Source organism: Coregonus clupeaformis, chromosome 12 (assembly GCF_020615455.1).
Source record: "Coregonus clupeaformis isolate EN_2021a chromosome 12, ASM2061545v1, whole genome shotgun sequence".
Classification (NCBI taxonomy): domain Eukaryota; kingdom Metazoa; phylum Chordata; class Actinopteri; order Salmoniformes; family Salmonidae; genus Coregonus; species Coregonus clupeaformis.
Genome location: NC_059203.1, coordinates 29,665,723 through 29,673,455, shown reverse-complemented (window position 1 = coordinate 29,673,455; position 7,733 = coordinate 29,665,723). Strand labels below are relative to the sequence as shown.

The 7,733-nt window shown below is 39.1% G+C and overlaps 1 protein-coding gene across 1 annotated transcript in view; it reads left to right on the top strand.

Annotated features, from left to right (window-relative positions):
- Positions 1-619: 619 nt before the first annotated feature.
- LOC121578173 (peptidyl-prolyl cis-trans isomerase FKBP5) overlaps positions 620-7,733 on the top strand; it is a 28,009-nt gene continuing 20,895 nt past the window's right edge. The window contains exon 1 of the mRNA XM_041892337.2: positions 620-821. The gene's annotated coding sequence lies outside the window, so the exon portion shown is untranslated. The remainder of the gene's footprint in view (positions 822-7,733) is intronic.

Sequence of the window (7,733 nt, the reverse complement as noted above, 5' to 3'; positions counted from 1 at the left end):
CTTGATTAACCTAATTAATTGTGGCTGGCAATCAATGCTCCAAATAGCCTGTTTGTTGTTATGGTGATCAAGATGTTAAAATGACCATGTAAATATTATTCACCCCAAAAAATTACTCAGTTGGTTTTAATTTAGCCAACATAACAATTTGAATGACATTTCATTCCACATCTCATTATTAACCTAGGCAGCCAGTATGTCACTTGATAAATTATTCCATTCCAGATGGCGTAGCCTACCTATCTGTCCTCCAATAAAGCATTGAACCCTTCTGAAACGCAAAGTTCATCTGTGTACTTACTGTTCCGTTAATTGGAGCTGAGCTGTACTCGAGGACAGAGTGGACTGCTGTACAGGCTGTTCCTGGTAGTTGCGCTGCGCGAGCTGCGGCCGCGCTCGGAACAGAACGGGTTACAGGGTCAGGGTGTCTACTAGAACACTGTGTCCTCATCAGAGCGCAGCTACAGTACAGCCGGAACATTGTGTTACTTTGTGGCTACTTTCCAAGACCTGTTCGTATTTTTTACACTAAACCGCCCTCCCCCTCGCAGTTCCCTCCGCCTTCTTCCTAGTGTAATTTCAATTCTCCTCTCCATAGGACTCACACTCGCGTTTTGATCGTCACTAGTGTCGGGGGTTTTGAGTGTAAAAAACTGCCGGCAGAACATTCAGTACCCTGTTTTGTTATGAGAGGGCGGGTTTCAAATCAGCAGCATTGCGTGCTTACTTGCGTTGCAGAGCCAGCGGTGATATACCGGCTGAAGTTAGCGCGAAAGCAGCACACGAGCAATCAAAGAAGAGAAAAGACAAAAGAGAAATAGGTAAGTTACAGCTTTATTTCTTAGTCTTGTATGGAGATAGGATAATTGGTTTGCTGTCTTCTGAATGGCTATTGGGCATGTTTCATCAAGCGAGACCAATGAGTATCGAGTTACATTGTATCCAATTGTAGCCTATTGTTGAAAAAAGAGGTGTCTCAGAATAAGATGAATAAATAGATAATAAGCAATATGTTTTTAATAAGTCCAGTTTTTGATACTTATGATTCCGGTAATTTGGCTAATGTATAGAATCAGTGTTCGGTGCTATTAAGTTCTGTTCTAGGCTTCTTTTCCAGATACATGTAGGCTAGATCTCATGCTCATGTTGTATTCCTTTACTTATCACGTGTCAATGTTTTTAATGCGAGTGGGATGAATTTACATCCATTGAAGGCTGTAATCCAATGCTATTGCAACCGATTTACTCTTTATGATTTTCTTTCTTTCTTTCTTTCTTTCTTTCTTTCTTTCTTTCTTTCTTTCTTTCTTTCTTTCTTTCTTTCTTTCTTTCTTTCTTTCTTTCTTTCTTTCTTTCTTTCTTTCTCACTCTCTCTTCAGGCACACAGAGAGAGAGAGAGAGAGAGAGAGAGAGCGAGAGAGAGAGAGAGAGAGATAGAGAGAGAGAGAGAGAGAATAATGTATTTAATGTCTCACTCACAATTACAATTTTCAATTTCATTCAAGGAAAATCGATAATATACCTAAAATGAATATGTAGCCCTATGTCTTCTTATTACAGGCTTATTAGAGGTAGTTACGAAATAGCAATTCATCTATAGCAGACTTTGTATGGTAGACGTTTATTCAACATGTTTCTCCAGAACTGTTGCTTATGCAGTGAAGCATAGTATAATAGGTGTGACTCTTGTTAAAAACAGTATGATTTTATCCAATCATTGTTTCAGTCTAATTACTGACTGGAAGACTGGGCAGAACAGATAGAAAGTAGGACACTGTTAAAAAATATGTTTATCTGTAATTTCCTTTGCGTCGCGATTGCTGGATAAAATTGCAGGTTGCAGGTTGAAGACAACCAAGGCATTTATTGCAGCACATGTGGATAAAATTGCAGGTTGCAGGTTGAAGACAACCAAGGCATTTATTGCAGCACAGGCTTGTTATGTGTGGGGGATTAGGTGTACATACAGCACCCTCTATTATCAGACCAAGGTTTCCTCCCAAGGTCTGCTTGGCCACACAATGGTTAACTGCATGTTTATATGTGGATTAGCGTGTAGCATTGACTTGTGATAGAGAGCTTGGAGACACAGTGTGCATCTGTGGAGTGACTGTGCTGCTGGAGCTCTCAGGACTGAATGTTCTCTGCTTTGTTGTGTTCCGTCCGTGCATTTCTCCACAGGGTCTCTGAGTTCCACGCTGTCTCTGAATAACCTTTTACTGCAGTGGGCTAAATCAGGGTCCCACAGAGTGTTTCTCGGTAGTCTTACTTTGAAACAAAAGTATACAACTCACACACATGGTTATGGGCTTAAAAAAAGAAGACATGTACCATGTCAGATATAGAGTTGAAATGTATGACATTTTGAGTTTGCATCCCAATATTACACTTTATATACATCACAGAAGACTGAAATATAACAAAATTGTTTGACATAGAAACATCGGATTTTCGGTGTAAAAATAAATACATGTTTATTAATTATGAAATTATGTAAAATATGAAGAACATTCCACCCATGAGGCCAATAGGTCATTTGACTGCAGGAAAGGGCTACGAGACAAACTAACGCACTGCCGGCTGTAACACAGCTGTAACTTAGATTTATAATTTCATACCGAGATGGTTTACATTTCTTCATCATGAATATGAACTTAAAGACAAATGCACAAGCATTCTGAATTAATGATGTTTGGATGAAATACTGTGGTACATAATTAATAACAGTTACATTACACATTCTGCTATTAAAGTACCGTAGCCTGTGTTACCAAACATTTTTACTACTCCTAAGTTTTAGACATTTAGACTTTTACCCCTTCCAAACTCAGATTTGACATTTCAGCAATTAAAATTATAGATTTTTTAGTTAATCTGCGTCAATCCCTGCATTTCCCCCATTAAAAGAAGACGTAATATGTGTTAGTCTCTATTTGTGTTGCGGGGAGCCTATTTGGATATCGCCACCCGAAGCTGATGCTGTGTTGTGACTGAGTGAATTTCAGATTGGTGAACACTATCAGATTGTGCCAGGAACTTGGAACAGAAGGGACATAGTGTTCCCCCACACAAATTCTTCACACACAGTCTACACACACACACACACACACACACACACACACACACACACACACACACACACACACACACACACACACACACACACACACACACACACACACACACACACACACACACACACACACACACACACACACACACACACACACACACACACACACACACACACACACCTTAACCCCTAAACCTAACCCTAACCCCTAACCCTAAACCTAACCCCTAACCTGAATTCTAACCCAAACCCTAATCTTAACCCTAACCCTAAACCTAACCCCTAAGCCTAAAATAGCCTTTTTCCTTGTGGGGACTGGTGAAATATCCCCACACGTCCAAATGTTCCTTGATTTACTAATTTCTGGTTCCCACAAGGATAGTAAAACCAAACACACAAACATACACACACTGTGCGGACACAGATGCATAGGAAGACACACTCACACACTACTGCACAGATGGACACAAACAGAGATGGACAGAGGCAGACAGACACAGAGGTGGACATAGACATACACCCCCCCCACTCTAGGTTTATTTAATAATTATATTACTAGATCATTAAATCAACTAATTGTTCTTACATGTTAGTTGGTGTGTGTATGTGTTTGTTTATGCATTTGGCCCTGTCAATGTGGAAAGCTATAATGTTACAGCTCCCAGAACACGATGTTCCGTTCCAACGTTTCTTAGAAGTGATATCCATATGATGAAAGAATGATCATTTTAAGCTTTATTACTATGGTTATTGTTGTTGTTGTTTACGGCAACAATGGCAAGTGATCACAGGCTCCTGATATAATTCGGACATATGTGGGAACAAATTAAGCATCAAACGTGTGTAAGTATGTGTGTATGAGAGCGGGAGTGTGTGTGTGTGTGTGTCAGTGGAGGCTGGTGGAAGAAGCTATAGGAGGACGGGCTGATTGTAATGTCTGGAATGGAATTGATGGAACGGAGTCAAACATGTGGTTTCCATATATTTCATCTGTTTGATACAAATGATAGTCCCACTAAACGCAAACCAGATGGGATGGCGTATCGCTGCAGAATGCTGTGGTAGCCATGCTGGTTAAGTGTGCCTTGAATACTAAATAAATCACAGACAGTGTCACCAGCAAAGCACCCCCACACCATCACACCTCCTCCTCCATGCTTGACGGTGGGAACCACACATGCGGAGATCATCCATTCACCTACTCTGCGTCTCACAAAGACACAGTGGTAGGAACCAAACATCTCAAATTTGGATTCATCAAACCAAAGGACAGATTTCCACAGGTCTAATGTCCATTGCTCGTGTTTCTTGCCCCAAGCAAGTCTCTTCTTCTTATTGGTGTCCTTTAGTAGTGGTTTATTTGCAGCAATTCGACCATGAAGGCCTGATTCACGCAGTCTCCTCTGAACAGTTGATGTTGAGATGTGTCTGTTACTTGAACTCTGTGAAGCATTTATTTGGCCTGCAATTTCTGAGGCTGGTAACTCTAATGAACTTATCCTCTGCAGCAGAGGTGACTCTGGGTCTTCCTTTCCTGTGGTGGTCCTCATGAGAGCCAGTTTCATCTTATCGCTTGATGGTTTTGCGACTGTACTTGAAGAAACTTTCCAAGTTCTTGAAATGTTCATGTCTTAAAGTAATGCTGGACTATTGTTTCTCTTTGCTTATTTGAGCTGTTCTTGCCATAATATGGACTTGGTCTTTTACCAAATAGGGCTATCTTCTGTATACCCCCCTACCTTGTCACAACACAACTGATTGGCTCAAACGCATTAAGATGGAAAAAAATTCCACAAATTAACTTTTAAGAAGGCACACCTGTTAATTGAAATGCATTCCAGGTGACTACCTCATGAAGCTGGTTGAGAGAATGCCAAGAGTGTGCAAAGCTGTCATCAAGGCAAAGGGTGGCTATTTGAAGAATCTCAAATATAAAATATATTTTGATTAGTTTAACACTTTTTTGGTTACTACATGATTCCATATGTGTTATTTCATAGTTTTGATGTCTTCACTATTATTCTACAATGTAAAAAATAGTAAAAATAAAGAAAAACTCTTGAATGAGTAAGTGTGTCCAAACTTTTGACTGGTACTGTATATGTGCTAATGACGATACAAAACAAGAGTAACAGAGAGCAATGCACAATACGGAAAACTTAGTATAAACAAGGCATTTGTGGTAAGTGCATGTAGGCACCTCCGCTATTGGGACCGGCTATGTGTGTGACTTCCTTCACTGTGGATGCCTGTGGCGGGCCACTCATAGTCAATTGATGATGTACTATATGAGAAAGCCCATTTGGGATGGTTCATATGTTATCTTACAGTAAGCTATTTGTATTCATTGATCAAGAGAAGTCAACAGAAAGAACATTGAATGCACAAATGAGCTAAGCATCAAGGTTATGTTGATGGTTTAAATCTGTTTTACATTTGTTTAATTGTATGGTGCAAGTAGTTCAATAGCTGTTAGATATTTGAGGTAAGTGTTGGGCTTACGTCATGTTTTCTTATTTTCTGTTCTGTTTTCTGAAGAATGGTGAAATGATGATGCATTACAATATGTGCAGAAATAAGAGTTACTGTAATGCTACAACTGCTGTGCTTGTTTCATCGTTTTCCACAGTCTGCTTCCAATGAGGAGATTTCTAGGAAGATGTTTCTGCCTTGATTTTAAATAGCCTACACAATCTGATTGATATTACAACCCTTCATAGTTTTCACATTTTGAAAATGTTATTCAACATACGATTGTTGTCTATACCATAGTATTTCTTAATATGTCAATAGAGATATAATTGTTAAGTCAATTGTTACATTTATTAATAATTTATTTAACAGAGTCAATAGGGCATAATAACCAACATCACAGAAAACCCTGAGGCTTAAACAGTTAGTCCGTAGTTCACGGGAAGGCTAAAGCTATAATCAGATAAAGACATTCCAAAATCAACATTGACACATTAACATGGCAAATATGACAGCAAAGCAGCATTTTAATACCTTAGTGTTCTTTAGATAGCAGACACATAGCGTCATGAACTCAAGTCTGGAGTTATGATTTACATTTTAGTCATTTAGTAGACACTCTTATCCAGAGCGACTTACAGTTAGTGAGTGCATACATTTTCATACTGGCCCCCCGTGGGAAACGAACCCACAACCCTGGCGTTGCAAGCGCCATGCTCTACCAACTGAGCTACAGGGGACCCTGATTGCGTCTACCTACTTTTCTCATGTCCTAAGGCATGGGACCAGGCCCTAGTCATATTGCCCTGAAGGCATAAATTAAGTTGTATCTTATCTGAAAAGATGCAACAGGCACTGGTGTAGCACACCCACCAGCAGCCCCCTGTCTTTTTTTGTGTGTGGAATTTTCATTCAGTAAATGTGAAGAGTTTTTACAGTTAGTTTAGAACTATGTGCACTTGCACACTTGATGCTAGTATTATAGTATGACTGCAGCAAATTCCAATAGTTAACATAATGTACCATGAGTTAACATGATGTACTGTGGTTTGAGAGATACGAATCGTGAAGGCTGCCATTGAAAGACATCAGGATAATATTATACGGTAGCTCATCATCAGAAAGCTCTTTTGGCTCTTCAACAGTGTCCCAAGAACACACTGTGCAGCAAGTCTCACAAAGATGGACTGGACAGAGTGACTGCACTGTTGCACCATCAGATCTCATATTTCATTAATCAGGGGCTAGTTTTCAGAATGAAGAAGAAACAAAAACATATTATATCATTTTATTTGACCTTGGAAGAAAAAGATCTACTGCGTAAATAGCTTACCACATTGCAGTTTTGATTGAATTGAACCTTTTGGCATTGTCAACAGTGAATGTGGGCATAGTATACTGCAATGAAACAGCATAGATACTGTATATGAAGACCTACAGATGTAGGATCTTAATTTGATCACCTTGTTGCAGGAGAACTTTCCTGCAATGCAGGACATTTTTAACTTGTAGTGTATTTAAGATTTAAAAAGGCATCTGGAGTTTGTAATTTCCACTTTGAAATTTCAGACTTGATTTTCCCTTACGAAAAAGGTATCAACCCCTACAATTAATTATAATCCACATAATAATTTCGCATTTCCTGTTGCTGCAGGATTATTTGCCTGCTGTAGTAAACTGACTCAAATTAAGATGCTACATGTGTACATTTTCTGGAGTTTTGACATTAGTATGATGGTATGACTGCAGCAAGTTAACATGATGTACTGGGAGTTAATATGATGTACCATGAGTTAACATAATGTACCATGAATTAACATGATATACCATGAGTTAACATGATATACCATGAGTTAACATGATATACCATGAGTTAACATGATATACCATGAGTTAACATGATGCACCATGAGTTAACATGATGTACCATGAGTTAACATGATATACCATGAGTTAACATGATGTACCATGAGTTAACATGATATACCATGAGTTAACATGATGTACCATGAGTTAACATGATGCACCATGAGTTAACATGATGTACCATGAGTTAAAACAATGTACTGTGGGCTGGGAGATAAGGCAGCCATTGAGGCACTTTCTATAGCTCATCATCAGAAAACTTGTTTGGCTCTTCAACGACAACAGTCTCCCAAGAACGTACTGTGCTGCATGTCTCACAAAG